Source organism: Panthera onca, chromosome F1 (genome assembly GCF_046562875.1).
Source record: "Panthera onca isolate mPanOnc1 chromosome F1, mPanOnc1 haplotype 2, whole genome shotgun sequence".
NCBI lineage: Eukaryota > Metazoa > Chordata > Mammalia > Carnivora > Felidae > Panthera > Panthera onca.
Genome location: NC_138355.1, coordinates 49,056,492 through 49,074,200, shown reverse-complemented (window position 1 = coordinate 49,074,200; position 17,709 = coordinate 49,056,492).

The following is a 17,709-nucleotide window of genomic DNA, read 5'->3' as shown; positions in this document are numbered from 1 at the left end:
TACCAAAAACATGTATTTGTACTTGAAGATCTAAATTAATTTAGAAGAATTGAAATCTTGGATATGTTTATATATTTTTATATTATCTCTCAAAAAATAATATAATTCTCAATTTATTTAGTTTTTTAAGGTTATTAATTATTCTTTTATATTTTTCTTCTCATTGTCTTTAATAAAATATGTTGTTACACTGAAAAGGGGTATTTTTCATAGCCATGCTAATTAGTTCATATATTTCCATAAGAAGTTACTAACTTTCATATACTAATCAGACACCTAACTAAACCCCTTTTAACATAAAGTTATGTTTCAGTTAATTCTCTCTGGTTTTCCAGATAATGAATCTTATCTTCTACAGATAATGATGGAACTTAAAATCTAAGTTTCACTTACTACATGCTAGCCACTCCTTTGAAACTTTTATGAATATTAGTTCATTTAATATAGATTTGTAGTTTATTCTTCTTGTGTCATTGCACTGTTTTATACACCTTAAAATAATGTTGAATAGCAGCACTGACAATCAGATTTCTTATTTATATTTTTATTCAACTATAATTAACATATAGTCTTATATTAGTTTCAGATATACAATGTAGTAATTCAACAATTCTATATAGCTCTCAGTGTACATCAAGATACGCATTCTCGGGGCGCCTGGGTGGCGCAGTCGGTTAAGCGTCCGACTTCAGCCAGGTCACGATCTCACGGTCCGTGAGTTCGAGCCCCGCGTCAGGCTCTGGGCTGATGGCTCAGAGCCTGGAGCCTGTTTCCGATTCTGTGTCTCCCTCTCTCTCTGTCCCTCCCCCGTTCATGCTCTGTCTCTCTCTGTCCCAAAAATAAATAAACGTTGAAAAAAAAAAAAAAAAAAAAGATACGCATTCTCTTAGTGCTCTTTATCTGTTTCACTCATCTTCCCACCCACCTTCCCGATGGCAACCACCAGTTTGCTCTCTGTATTTGAGAGTCTGTTTTTTTGTTGTTTTTTGTTGTTTTGTTTGTTTCCTTTTGTTTCTTAAGTTCCGCATATGAGTGAAATCATATGGTATTTGTCTTTCTCTTACTGACATATTTTATTTAGCATTATACCCTCTATGTCCATCCATGTTGTTGCAAATGATAAGATTTCATTCTTTGTATATGTGTACGTATTTATGTATATGTATCTATATATGTGTGTGTGTGTATGTGTATATATATGTGTGTGTGTGTGTATATATGTATATATATGTATATATATGTACATATACATATATACACACGCACACATACATACATACCACATCTCCTTCATCCATTCATCTATCAGTGGCCACTTGGGTTGATTCCATATCTTGGTTATTATAAATAATGCTGCACTAAATATAGGGGTGCATACAGCTTTCTGAATTAGTCTTTTCATTTTGTTTGGGTAAGTACCCAGAATCAATGATGTCCATATATTATTGCTTGTCCTCATTTTTAGGAATTCTATCATATGCTTTCCCTATTTGCTGTATACATCAACACTTAGAATTGAACCATGATATTTGTGAATCTATCATGTTGCCAAGCTACCCAGTTTGATTTGTACTTCAGTGAGTTTCCTATAGCAAATGAAATTGGAAATAAAATAAAAGTCCCTTGCCTATAAAGATATTTATATATAAATAAATAAAGATATATTTATGGCACTGCTTCTTAGCAAAGTGCTAATAATCAATATATCTGTCTTCTGTAGAATTATGGAATTTTATGAGAGTAAACTAATTTATTTAAGTGTCAAAATACACATATATGTATATATGAGAAAGTATATATAAGAAAGATATCTATAAATATTTTCAAACTTAAAAAGGCGATTTTTTTGTTGCCCAAAGATAATTGATATTTTCCATTTTCCGGAGAAAGTTAATTTGATAAAAGAAAATTAAAGGTAGAGTGACAATGGGTATGGTTTCTCTTTATTTTTTGAAAAAAGATGAATTTCGGGCTACATATACTGAAAATGCTTGTAAAGTCCTAATTTTCCTCTCTTGTTATGGTTACCAGCACAGAGCTATAATATATGTAATGAAATACTATTTTGAGGCTAATTTTCAGAGTTGAAACTCAAGTATAACAAATCAAAGCCTTAGCTCTGGTAGCATTTTCTTTTCTGACACTACAGAAGATACACATTCTCCAAGTGTCTAATATTCTGGCATATATAACTGAAATAATCACGCCCCTGTCAAAACATTTAGTGCTTAGGTTATAGACACTGTGTGTACTACCTGATTTGTGAAGTTCTTCCTTACATTCTTAATTACTTTCTCTGTAGGAAGATCTTGAGGTTGTAACATAGGTATAAACCTCCAGGCCCAATATCTGGAACGTTAGGTTAAAAATATACTTCAAAATACAGTACCTTTTACTTTCTTACAAGTTGGACATTTTTCTTCTCTAAGTATTAGGTGAACGGCCAACTCAAACCTTTTGGCCATAGTTATGTTTGGCAGATGCAGCTTTCTTTGGATTTAAGAAATCATAGAGAGCCAAGAATAAAAGTGAAAAAATGTCTTGGAAGTATGGAGGTAGGCTCCTTCTCTAACATTGGTCTTCTCTGGAATGAGAGTCAAGAAATATAATGTTTCTTCAATTGTTAAAAGTTAGAAGTGAAACACCATTTCTCCCTATAAATATTCAGGGCCCTGGTTTTTGGAGGACAAGGTCAGATAGCAAATGATTTTGTAATTTCTTATATTCTACTAAGGTAATATGGTAAAATTACAAGGGTGTTAATTGAATACAGAATGTAATTTTCAAACTGATTAAAGGGCGAACAGAATGAGGAAAAACCTTACACAAATGAAGACATATGAATAAACAATAAGTGGGAAGAATGGAATGCCAAAAATAAGATGGCTGAAATATACCATGAGCTATTAATAACCACTATAAATATGAAAATCTCTGTAGAGCTACAGATAATATGATGTTATAAAAGCAAAGATATGAGACAACATAGAGTTTAATTCAAAAAGCATTCTGAAAAATAAGAAAAAGAACAATATTGAGAGGCTTAATTCCTCTTGTGTCTTGATAGATTGATTTATAAAAACTCAAATGCATTTTGATATACCAGAAGTATACAGTTAGACAATGCACTTTAAGATACAATAAAGTATCAACCAAATATTGTTTTAATAGATTCCTTGGTTTTTCTAGAAATATTCTATTTCTTAACTAGTAAAATGACATCTACCAGATCATTTTTTTCTATGTACTTTGCCATTTTCCTACAAATCTATTAAACATTATTTTATTATTATTTTATTTATCACTTTAAACAGTATACTATTTTGTGATAATAATTATAATGAAATTGATTATGCATATGTTATAAATAAGCAGAGTATTTGGGATATCCAGTGAATTTCCTCCCTGGCTAATATCTTCATTCTCTGAGTTATCTTCACTTTATCATTTTCCTTGGAGATTTATTTCAGTTGAGCCACAATTTCACTGATCTGATTTTCTGATTATACTGTTTATACTCTTTTAATGGCTTTTTATAGCATGAAAGTATAACCATATTCCTGTATACAAGGCCCTTCCCATGTCTACTGCCTACCTCTCTAACTTCATCCTAACCCCCTTCATTCATTGCCTTCACACATAACAGGGCTACATTAAAGTTTTTGAACAATCTACCCTCTTTTAACAGCTCCTTTACAACTTGGCTTTATCATATCCTTTATTCTTTTCCTTAGAGAAAATCAAATAACAACCCAAATATACATAGTAAGAACTAGGATCTGGAGCTAGTGTCAGTCACTAAATTCCTGATTCATGTTATAAGGAAAATGACCATCCTTTAGTTTTATAATGAGTAACTCTAAAATATGTGTGGGGAGAAAGGGTGAACAGAAGATTCTTAGGTCATTCCTCTCACTTCAACACCACCTTAGGACACAACTCTTGGTGAATATCTCTGGACAGTATTAACTAAAAAATTTGTTAGGAATCTTCCGGTCCAAATTGTGAGATTCTGGCCAAAGACTACCTACAGGATTAAGCACCTTTATTCTATTGTGAAGGTTCGGAAATAGGTATCCAGCATTTCTGAGAGGCAGCTAATCTAGAGAATAGGCCCAGGCTGCTGTGTCTGAAGGCTGTGTAATTTACAAGATATCAAAGTGGAAAGAACCAATACTGATGGCTTCCAGGATCTGAGGCTATACACACACTCAAGCCTTTCATGTTTATACATGTCTTCAGGCCATCAAAATTCTGCCTGAAATCCACTGGATGTCTATGACCCTTTTGCTATGTATGCTGTTTTGTTTCCTGCCAGTATCCTTTCTTATAACTCAGTAAACTTGGTATTGGTTGAAGCTTCTGGTGAAGATTGTTTCTCTTAAATTGTCAATCTGCTCCTACCTAAGAGTTGATGCTGCTATATGCTGGTGATATACTAAAAACTACAGAACGCAGATGATACCAAAACAATTCTATTCAAGTTTCACTGAAACTCTGATTAACTTTATCCTTACACTACCTGATACAAGTTGTAAACAGCTATTTCTCTGGGTTGCACTAATATCTACACTAAATTCTACAATACAATAGGCACCAAGTACAATATGAATAATCCAAAGGAATGCAAAATTTAATTTCTTTTGAACTTATACTACACATTAAGATAGTTAATAAATGTTTCTAAACGATTTTCTACTTATATCCTCACATGCTTATACTCTAACCATAGATTTGTCAGAAATTCAATATAAGAGCAAAGAGTTACCTTTATTTCCCCAGACACAGAAGATTAAATTACATCTATGCTGAAGTTGTTAGAAATATTATATTTTTAGATGTTTATTTTACTGGTGATGTCTGAACAGTGTATTTCATTAATGTTCCATTTAGTCGATTTTGGTGGGCCAGTCAATAAACTGTCATTTTGTTAGTTTACGCATATTCAATAAAGAAAATACATTTGAAGGATATAGACCTATGTAGCAAACTCTTTTTAAAGTAAGAAAGTGATAACCATAAAATTTTAAACAGCAGTTACATCTGTGGAACAGGCAGAGAGATACAATAAGAAGGAGCAGTCAGAAAACTTCAAAGTAATGCTGCTAGTCTAGTTTTTAATTAGGGTGACTAGGTCATGGCTGCATTATTATGCTTAATAGTATTCACATGTGATTTTGATTATATAATTACATTTGAGAAGTGTAACTGGGAAAGTCCTTGGGACAAGATAATTGTCTATGCTTACTAAATGTAAAATAACGGGAAAATTACAGTGTGTCTTAAGTAAAAGTTTCTTTGACTTATTGTTTTAAGAAGCCTAATCTAAGACACTCTGTAAAAAAAATTTCAAAATGTAAAAATGATCTATGGTTTATATTTAACTTATATAACTTACAGTGTATAGAAAATATATCTGTGTTTACTTCCATATATATTTCATAATCAATACTAATGTTTTATTTTGCATTTGAATGTGTAGTGATGAAATTACAAGATACCATTCAATAGTAAAGAAATAGTTTGACTTATAACACTGCAAGGTATATTATTCTAACTTGGCATAGTGTATTGTTATTTACTGCTGTGTTGCAAATTGCCCCAAGATTTACTGGCTTAGAAGAACACACATTTATTATATCATACTTTCTGTGGTTCAGGGATCTGGGCTGGACTTAGCTGGGTCCTCTGCTTCACACTTTCTCACAGAGTTGTAATCTTTGTCAGCCTAGGGCCTGTAGTCTCATCCAAAGGCTCAAACAGGGAATGATCTCCTTCTAAGCTCACCTAGTTGTTGTTGGCAGCGTTCAGATCCAAGTGGATTGTTGGCTGGTGGCTGTCCTCAGTTTCTTGTAACATGATCTCTCAAATGTGACAATTTACTTCATCAAAGCTGTACACTGAGAAGTCAGTAGAGTCCACGTGTAAGACAGAAGTTATAGGCTTTTGTAACCTAATCATGGAAGAGACAGAGAACTTGCCATGTTCTATCAGTTCCATTCCCACTTAAGGGCACAAGATTACACAGTCTGCCAATACTAGGTGGTGGTGGTCATTGTGAGCTATCACAGAAGTGTATCTAGTACATATAGAAGGCCAAGATTAATTAAGGCTTGGAATAAATCAGTAATAAATATATATAGTTGGAAAGGTGTGGTGTGTGTGAATGTGAAAATAAGGCATGCCAACTGACTGCTTATTTGTAGCTACAAGCCTACTGAGATTGAAGGCATAACCTTCCCTTCTGGTAGCATTTTATACAGTTAAATTTAGTTCATCTGACTAATTTTCCTCTCAGGCAGAGAGTCAGACACAGGAGAGACATGGTCTAAATTACAGTCATTTACATAGTATAGGTAATTACATCTGGTAGGATACTGAACATTTTATATGCTTTGATCAAATGCTATGGTTTTTAATATCAATGAAATAATCAGACCACTCATAAATATGTTCAAATATGTCAACCTCAAGTATTAGCCATAGAAATTACTATTTATGTTTACTGTGTGAAAACATGAAAATGGTTAAAATTATTATTTACAACATTATTGAAATATGTGGCGCAAATCCATCCTAAAAGTAAAAGATATGGATTTTAAATTAAAACAACTCAGCAAAAGAGTGTAAAGAGATAATAGGTATGTGAACTCTGTAACAATAACCAATACATCTTTAAAGTATCCTCATGATTAAAACTTTGTCATACCACTTAAATATATGGAAAAGGTAGCAAGAAAACAAACACAGTTACCTATTTAAACTTCATGGCAACTTTATGAGATAGATGCTAATATTAATCCTATAATAAGGATTATGAAGTATAGGCATACCAATTCATTAACTTGATTAAAGTTCACGAATATTGAAAAATAGCACAGCCATATTTTCAACCCAAGTAGTTTGGCTTCAGAATTTGTGCTCTTAACCCGATGCTGGGTTTCTTTAGAAAACAATTTTAGTATACCTACATCTCTTAGAAAACAATATAATTTCTATAGAAATGTTTTCTATAGAAAACAATTAAAACCAAATAAGAATAGCAACTCTATGTTTGAGATATCATACAATTAAAAATTAAACTTACACATAGAAGTAGACAATTATTACAAGATTGTCGATTACAAGATTACAGCTATTACTAATTATTTCTGTATTTAAAAAGAATATGTTATTTTCTATGAGCTGTATTCCCTGCCTGTCCACTGATTCAGTTTCATACTACCTGAATCATTAATAAATGATGATAACTGTGTGCATCTCTAATAATGTCACAACATTTTAACTGACTCAGCTAAATGTCCCTGGTAATTTCAAACTAAAAACTCAGGGAATAACAAGGCCATTGTCTAAATTCTCTGTCTCTTTACTATTTTGTTTAGAAGTCCACTAAATTTCCAGGGTGCCTGGGTGTCTTAGTTGGTTAAGCACCAGACTTCAACTCAGGTCATAATCTCACAGTTCGTGGGTTCGAGGCCCGCGTCGGGCTCTGTGGTGACAGCTCAGATCCTGCAGCCTGCTTCAGATTCTATGTCTGCTCTCTCTAACCCTCCCCACTCGTGCTCTGTCTCTCTCTTTCCTTCAAAAATAAACATTAAAAAAAATTTATAAGGCCAGTGAATTTTCAATATTATCCTATTTTCACACATAAGATTCTAACCAAGACACGAATTCCTCAGTTTAGTACTGTTATATAGGAAAAGTATAGGTTTACATATGGTGATACAAAAATATGTTCACCTTAGGGAACTATTTTAATTCTGATAATATTGGTGTTGTATCTCCTAATTTTTTTATATAGATAAAATTTTGTCTCATGCAAAAAAGTACTACAAGGATGTGGGGACAAATCACTTGGATTAGCATGGTACAAGAACATCATATTTGATTAACCTTTATATGGAAAAAGGGAAAGAATAGGAGGAGACTGGATGCCGTAATGTATTAACCAGGTGGCAAGGAACACTGCAGATATGTTTAAAGCACGGGATATGGAGCTGGATTATTAAGATATGAACCCCGGCTCAGCAACTTAAATGCTTTAGGAGTTTGGAAATGCTAATTGCTTTTTGTTTCATCTTTAAAATGGTGATAACAAAAATATCTACTTTATAAGAGTTTATACACATTAACTCATTTATTGTGCCCAGACCTTGCTTACTCAGGCCCTCTCTTAATTCTACAAGTTTTCTTTGGGTTCCTCAAGCCCCATTTCTGAATAAAATAAACTTCAGTCCTTCTGAGATCCTGTGTGTACCCACCATCTACACATGTTACACATGCTGAAACACCCCGCCCCGCCTTGCTCCTTGCTATTGGAAAGCCCTGCAAATTCCAAGTCTTGGCTTATTTTTGTCATTTCCAGAAACCATCCTTGATCCTTTTCAGACCGTTGTTGACACATATCTTCTGAATAACCACATTGCAGCTGGCTTATTTCATAGACATTTCCACATTGTTGGTAGTTATTTATTCATCTTTCTTTAAATTTCATTTATTTAATTTTTTTAGAGCGAGAGAATGCATGTGCATGCACCTGCACAAGCAAGCGGGGGAGGGGCATAGAGAGAATCAGGCAGACTCCATGCTCAGGACCAAGCCCAATTAGGGGCTCAGTCTCAGGACCCTGAGATCATGACCTGAGCCCAAATCAAGAGGTGAATGCTTAACCAGCTGAGCCACCCAGGAGCCCATTTGTTTATTTTTATGTTAATCTCACCAACCTGTGGGTTCTTTGATGGCAGAGACTAGGTCTTTTAACCCAGTGTCTCAGGTGACATCCATTGTGCCTCATACATCATAGATGTTCAGTAAATACTGGAGCAAAGGAAAAAGGAGACAATGGTTTTTCTTTCTTTCTTTCTTTTTTAATTTTTTTTAAGTTTATTTACTTTGAGAGACAGAGAGCAAGCAGGGGAGAGGCAGAGAGAAAGGGAGAGAGAGAATTCCAAGCAGGCTCTGCACTGTTAGCTCAAAGCCCGATGTGGGGCTTGAACTCACGAACCGTGAGATCATGACCTGAGCTGAAACCAAGAGTCAGTTGCTTAACCAACTGAGCCACCCAGGTGCCCCAATGATTTTTCTACATGTGTGGTACTATGTGTCCTCTACACATTTTCTCTTAATTCTCACAACAAAGTTGTCAGGCAGCATTTTTGTCTCCATTTTACAAATGATGAAAGTAAAGTTTGAAAGAGTTAACTCCTTTTCAAAAGATCACACACTAGTAATTATAAAGCAGGGAATCGTTCCTAGACCTGTCTAGTCTAAAGTTCATGCTCTTTTCACAACCCCCTGACTGAGTGAATGATGACTAAAGCTGCATTTAAAGAAGGATGCCTGGTGTCTGTGTGCATTATTCAAGGGCTAATAAGACCTATAGTTTGCTTTATAGGAAGGAAGGGCTATCTAAGGACAAGGGAGGCTATTAGGGAAAAGAGTGCAGAGAAAAAGAAAACTAATGGCAAGACCAACTAGACCAGAACCTGGAAAGAAAGACTGGGAGTCAGTAAAGATTATGTTCTGCCTGGTCACAAGGTCACTTTAGGAGTGATTACATTGTTTACTTAAGGCTATATCAAGTTATCCTTTTTGTCTAACAGAACCCAATGAGAACACACACGCTTACTGACACCAGCAAAGTAAAGGGAGAAAGAAATGCAGTAAAGGGAAAAAGAAAGTTTATTTTTCGAACTGTCAGGGTAAAATGAATTGAAAATATAAATCCTTTTCCTATTTGTCTACTATATAATTACACATTACAAATACTGTAATAGCAAATAGCTGTCCCTTTACTCTGTGTGATGATTAGTTTCATATGTCACTTTGAGTGGGTCATGTGTGCCCAGGCATTTGATTAAACATTATCCAGAGTGTATCCATGAGGGTGATTGTGGATGAGATTAACATTTGTGTCAGTAGTTCCAGTAAAGCAGATTGCCCTCTCTAACGTGGATGGGCACCATCCAACTGTTGAACAAAAAGATGAGTAAGAGGAACAAGGGATTCCTCCTGCTTGATGTCTTCGAGCTGTGGCACTGGTTTTTCCCTGCTTTCTGACTGGAACTGAAACATTGGCTCTTTCCTGGGTCTCAAGCATGCAGACTTTTGGAACAGAACTACACTGTTGGCTCACCTGTATCGCCAAATGCCCATTGCAGATCTTGGGACCTCTATAATCACATGCATCAATTGTACCTTTATATGCCTACCATGACCATCATAGTAAAAACTGAAAAGTGACCTCACCTTTTTGTTATCTGTTTTCCTGCTACATTTTTTGTTGTTATTTTCATTATTTATCACTGTTTAACAAGCTCATTTATTCACTGTTCCATTTTTGGATTGTTATATGACAAAAGACCCCAAAATTCAGTGGCTTAAAAAGTAAACATTTTTATTATCACTTATGGCTTCTGTGGATCAGAAATTTAGGAAAAGCTTGCATAGTGTGGTACTGACTTAGGGACTCAGTGATTGCAGATAGATCAATACCAGAGCAGCAGAAGTCTGACCAGAAATTTCCTTCTTCATACTGTCTTAAAGCTTCTCCATGGTGCCTTTCAACCAGGGCTTGATCTTTCTTACAATATGGAGGACATAGGGCAACTGAATTTCTTAACAGTTCAGGGCTTCAGGGTGAGTGTTTTGGCAAAGAAACCAGAAGCCTTTTTTTTTAATCTTTTCTGACCTAGCCTTTGGAAGACATACAGCATCACATCTTTCTGGTTACAGTGGAATTATAATTTTGCCCAGACTCAAGCAAAGGTTTCATGGTCTCCACTATATCAAGTTCACATTATAGACTAGCATATAGTATATATAGTAATGGGAGATATTGTTAAGCTGTCTTCAGAAAATACAATCTGATATTCTCATTTATTAAATATGGATGTCTATTGCACCCCCCAGTACACACATTTGAATGTAAATTACACAAGGGCAGAGCTGTTTGTGGGTTGTCTTTGTATAATTTTTAAGAAATTACTGACTTTTGAATCAGGTAACTTACTAAACTCTTTATGACATAAAATAGTATTTCAAATGATTCTTTGGGGCTTTCCTGGGTAGTGCATCCTGGCATCAATAAATAATGATGCCACTTGAAATCTCTTATGTAGAACTTACATACCCAATCTTGATACTTTGTAAATATTAGTTCATATAATATATATTTGTAATTTATTTTTCTTGTATTATTGCACTGTTTTGTATACCTTAAAAATAGTGTTGGCTACTAGTGATGACAACCATATTATTTTCTTAACACAATGCTGTCCATATATCCCTTAATGGTAAACACTGCACTATTTTTTAATGGTTTTATCTCCTGTTTTTAGGTACAAAATAGTTTCTTTATGAATTTAAAATTTTATTTTGTATTTATATGTGTGTGTCACTTTGTCAATGTTAAAATACAAATGTCTGTGGACCCAGGAATGTGGGAGCACTTTGAATTCTTCAGATTTGTGTATGTGTGTATATATCACATAGTAATAATTAATATGTGTATTTATCATATATTAATAATTATTTTAATAACGATGTATACATACATTTTATATGTGCATATATCATATATTAATAATTAATTAATAATTAATAACATAGTATATTAATAATAAATATATCCCATTAAATAGTTAATAATTAATATGTGTTTATCACATATTGATAACAAGCGATTATGTTTAATAACTATAGATTTATTTTCTAATTATATGTAATGTTTATAACATATTTTATAGTACATGATATATAGTTTTTTAAGTCATGTACATTAAATATGATAGTACTTAGTAACTGCTTGTTAAATTGCCTAACACACTGGAAATAGATGATCTACAAAACCTATTGTCCACACACCCTTCTTTTGCAACTTGCACTCAAATGTGCCAGATGTTCTAGGGATCTGATAAACATCAATGAAGAAAATACACAAAGATGCCTGTATTCATATAGCCAAGAAACTAGTATAATTAATTTTTTGTACAGAATGAAAGTATAACAATTTAAATGTAGACTTCTACATGACTTTATGAATACATAATATGTCAGTAAATAAAATAATTTAATTTTAAACATGTTTATCTCTTTATAGGTGATGTAGTAACAAATATTAAATGCACAATAAAAATCAGCTTTTATATTACCATTTAACTATTGATATGGCACATGAAATAATATTTTTCAGAAATAGAGTTCTTTATTTACAAGAAAGAAATACTATTTTTGCAATAATAATAGTTTTTCTGTATTAATTTTGGAATTGTTATTAGAAACAATACACAAGATTATGGAAACAGTAACAAACATTCCATTTCAGAATGGAAGACTAGATATATTAAGAAATAAATAACCAAGGTTTCTCTCCTGATATCTTTATTTACTTAATAAATATTTACAAAATGCCTTTATTTTTCCAGACACTATTTCAGACATTGTAGATAACATAGCAAACAGGAAAGATATTTTTTTCCTCTTTTAAAACATTTTTTAAAACTGTATTTTTGAGAGAGAGACAGAGTGCAATCCAGGAAGGGGCAGAGAGAGAGGGAGATGCAGAATGAGAAGCAGGTTCCAGGCTCCGAGCTGTCAGCTCAGAGCCTGATGAGGGGCTCGAGCCCATGAACTGTGAGATCATGACCTGAGCCAAAGTCGGATGCTTAACTGACTGAGCCACCCAGGTGTCCCAGGAAATGTATTTTCTATGACATGATAGAGCTTATAGTGGAGTAGGAGAAAATAAACACATAAAAAAATAAGAAATTAAATTAAATATTTATAAATTGTACCAAAGTTTTGATATGAAAAATATAGCACTACATAAGAGAATAATAGGAGCAATATATTTTCAGTAGCATGGCAGAGGCTGTTTGATATTTGACAGACATATTTCCATCTCCTCTGGAGTAGAACTCAGATTTTAGATGAATACATGAGCACTTCATATAAGTACTGATTTACTAAAGTGTTCTTGATATTAGCAATGACCACCAGACTAACTTCCAGTCAGTGGAAGAAAAATAGAACTTTCTGCTTCCTGCCATTCAAATGTGATGCGAGGACTAAAAGCCAGCCTTGTGCACCATGAGATGGCAACCATATGTTGAAAAAGAAGGAAGAGCAAGAGAGAAGGTTGTGGTTAGCAGATGATTATGGAACTACTAGCTTATCCCAGCATTCCCTCTGGGGAATTTTATATGAGAAATAATTAATTCCTTGAAGCTAAAACCTAAGGGATTAAAAAGGACCAGTCTTGTGAAAATAAGTTGGGCGAAGTAATAAGAGCAAGGAAAGATAGAAAACAGAATGGCAAGGAACTGTTTTGCCTTAAAGGGAATAAAATAAGGGTAATGTGGATGAAACTGAGGATATTAGTGAGAAGATACTAAAATACAAAGTGCAAAAACGGTTAGAAAGGTCCACACCATTCATTGATTCTACTCTCTACTTGCTGCTGTTTTAAGCTTAAGAATATGGCAATGATCAGGTCAGAAAAGGTCCCTTTTTCTCATTGTACTGTTTTTCTGGAAGAAGATTAGAAGATAAATAAGCACACAAGCAAAGCAATACAAGCTATACAGAGTTTGATCTGTAGGATACAGGGGTTTTTTGTTCAAGTAGTCAAGGAAGGCTTGTTGGAGAAACAATATCCTAGCTGAGACTTGTGCAAAAAGAATAAAACAACCATGTCAAGAGGGATAAGGGCAAACATTTGTAAACTGGGTTGGGAATAAATGGTAATCAGTGGTATATGACATCAGATAATTATACAAGGATTAGATAGGGTTGTCTATTAATGCAAGAGATATTAGATCATATTCTGAATTCATTGGGAAACCATCAGAGAGTGCTAACATTCAAATGACATGACTTAAGATATTAGTATGGTTATCACTTGGAGAATACATTGGAGAGGGTAAAAATGCTATTAGAGACTGAACTGTGTCTTGATAAGAGATATTTGCTTGGCCAGAAAATTGACTATAAACATAGAAAAAAATGTGGGGATTCAATATATTTTTGGATAAAAACACAGAACACTGCCTTCTGGTTTCAGCTCTTGCAAAGGCTCAATGGTTGGTTGTTACCCCTACCCTTACAGTAAGAAAAAGACTGACCTTCAGGACTTCCCTTGATATTACTTGTGACAACCTGACAAACCGAATATCAACAAAGATTCTTGAATGCATCAGAGAACTGAAACTGTTGGCCAACTATCAACCCTAAATCTGGAGATGTGGTATATCTGGATAGTCACAGCTGGAATCTGCATACCTGGAGCAGAAGCTGACAGATGCCATAAGCTGGCAGGAATGTTGAAATAGTATATTTGACGTATTGCTGGAAGTGGCGTGCAGACATCGCAAGACTGAAAAGTTTCTGAGATTTTGCATTGGGAGTTGTCCATACTTTTGCAAGTCTTTTCCTCCAGGTACCTCACCAGGTTCTCAAAGAGAGGATCAGAGAAGGCTCCCCAGGGGTAATATCAGAGAAGAGGGGGAAAGTAGCCATTGTAAAACCTGCTCAGACTTGTGTTCAACAAAGGCTTGCGCACTGGGGTAGGGAATTGACCAGAGTGCAACTCAGAAACCTTACCCACACCAAGGAATGCAACACACCGAAGCAGCTAGCTCTAACCTCGGTGCATCAATGAATCCATTCATACATACATACATAATTATGAAAATAAAAATATACAAAAATGTAAATAAATAAACATATAAGGAAAAATAAATAATAAATGATAATGAATGAGTGAATGACATAGTCTAAAAGGGGCTGTGAAGAAAGAGTCTGAGAACACTATCACCAGGGAAGAGACTAAGGGATAAAAAGGTGGGGAAGCTTTACTTCTGGAGAAGGGCAGAAATATTTCTAAAGGGCACACTCACCAAACACAGGCCCCCTAAAAGACCAAAAATTAGAGAATTACGTAATGCCTTACTCTCCCACAGCCTACCTTCACATTGAGAAACAATGCAGAATAATAACAGTGGATTAGGGCTGTAAGACATAGACTTTCTCTGTGCACTAGCATAAAGAGAAACTCCAAGGCCAAAAGGTGAGAAAAAAGAAGCCCACTAGAGCAGTTTGAAGCCTCTGGTGCCTATAATTATATGAAAAGAAACGTAGCCCAACTTCTAGAAAGACTAATATAAAACTTCACTCTAAATGTCTATTTATCTCAGTAAATATTAGTCCATACAATATGTCTGCTTTTGGACAAAAAATGTCAAGAATGCCAAAAGGCCAGAACAAATATGAAGAGACAAAGCAATCATCAGAGCCAGGTTCAGAAATGTCACAGATGTTGGAACCATCAGAAAGAGAATTTAAAATAACTATGATTAATACATTGATATTTCTGATGGGAAAGGTTGGCAACGGGCAAGTCTAAATAGGTCATGTTAACAGAGAGAGAGAAAAAGGGAGGAGAGGAAATCCTGGATATCAAAAACAAAACAAAACAAAACAACCAAGCAAACAAATGAAATTCTCAAAAATTAGAGACTATCAAAAGGTCATAGGGGCCAACTGAGGTGTACCCAGTGGCCAGAGATGGAACAATTTGAACAAAAAGTAAATTACTATCAGATTATAATTCAACATATAAAAATGAATAGTCACCACCCTAAGCAAATACAAATAAGTAATTGAATAAACAAATAAATGGAGAAAAGATAAATCTCTTATGCAGACAAATTTCAAATAATTTATGGAGATGCTCCTTCCTGAAGGAGGATGAGCATATCACATTACTCCTTAAGTGTGGCTGATGAATAATGACTTTCGAAGAGTATTATATAGAAAAGGAGGATAAAAGGCTAATTTTATAGTGGAGAAACCTGAAGAACACTAGCCAGGTGATCAACATTCACATTATCAGAGATTAATAATAGCATGTGCTATTATCAAAATAATAGCATGTGCTCTTGATATATTGTATCAAAAATTGTACTTCACCTCTGTGCTCTCCTATCCCAAACCCAAAAATCCAGTCAAACCATGAAAAAGATGTCAGATAAATCCCAACTGAGGAATATTCTACAAAATACTGGACCAGTGCTTCTCAAAACTTACAAGATCACGAAAAACAAGAAAATTTTGAGTAATGGTTACCAGCTGAGAGGAAACTAAAGAGATTTGATAAATAAAAGTAGTGGGATATTCTGGATGGAATCCTGAAACAGCAAGAGGATATTAGGGAGAAACTAAAATAAATAAATAAATAAATAAATAAATAAATAAATAGTGAATAAAGCATGGAGTTTAGTTAATAATGTATCAAATAGGTTCATTAATCATGACAAACGTATCATGGTAATGTAGGAGGTTAGCAATAAAGGAAATTAGGAAAGGCTGTATAGGAATTGTCTGTACCATTTTTGTTACTTTTCTATAAATCTAAAATTATCTCAAAACAAAATTTTAAAACACATAATTTTATAAACAGATTACGCTAACATAATGTACATTGTATGTATGTGTGTGCATGTTATGTATAAATGTTAATATATATAAATATATAAAATATACATGCATGCATGTATAAATATGTATGTATGTCTATATAAAATATATAGGCATGTATATATAGAATAAAGCATAGAGTGAATGACTATGAGTGATTTCCAAAATTTGGGGGGGAATCAAGATTATTTTCAAATTTTATCTACAAGTTCTATACAGACTACACAATATTCTCTACTTGTTCTTAAGCAAGGTTACACATTTTAATTATCTGTGGAAGTTTTTAAAAATAGTGATATCTAGATCCCCACCTAAGAGATTCTGATTTAAGTGTTCTGTGGAGGGACCTCATTATTTTGTCATTTCTTCAGAGTTTCCATGTGCTTTTATTATTGAGTTATAACTGAACAATCACCATCTAGTCCATTTGTTCCAAATATTTATACTGGAAGATCTATAAAAATTATTTTAGCAATGAGAAACATTTCACTAGATGATTAAATATGAAGTCTAAAAGATAAGTCAATGTTCAATGTAACTAAATGAGTTTCATTTTAGGAGCAGTTGATAAATCAAGTAAGTTATGTGTGAGACGAAAGTGCATGACATTACTTGAATTCAAATACTCTCCTGAGGCAGAATTCTGGGTTTTCCAGTATACTTTCTACCCAGGCTGCACAGCACTAGCTAAATTGAAGAAATGTTCTGTAATCTGCACTGTCCAATATGCTAACCATGAGCTATATGTAGTTACTGGGCATTTAAATGTTTTTATTTATTTTTGAAGGAGAGAGAGACAGAGCATGAGCAGGGGAGGAGCAGAGAGAGAGGGAGACATAGAGTTTGAAGCAGGCTCCAGGCTCTAAGCTGTCAGCACAGATCCTGACGCAGGGCTCGAACCCAGGAACTGCAAGATTATGACCTGAGCCAAAATCGGACGCTTAACGGACTGAGCCATCCAGGTGTCCCTAACTTGCTAATTATTTAAAAGAAAGTGCCAGAATATATACGTATCATTTCATCCGGAGATATGAATCTCCCCATTTCTCCTTAATATGGATCATACATTATCCTATGCACTGTAACAAAATTCTGTACTTTCCCAAATATTAAACTACACATCTTTGGAAAGTGCGTTTTTTGCATGTTACACACACCAGATTATACAACTGCAAGAGTATACATTGCTTTCATAATATTTTAAAGTAAGAGCTAATTTTACATTTATTGACT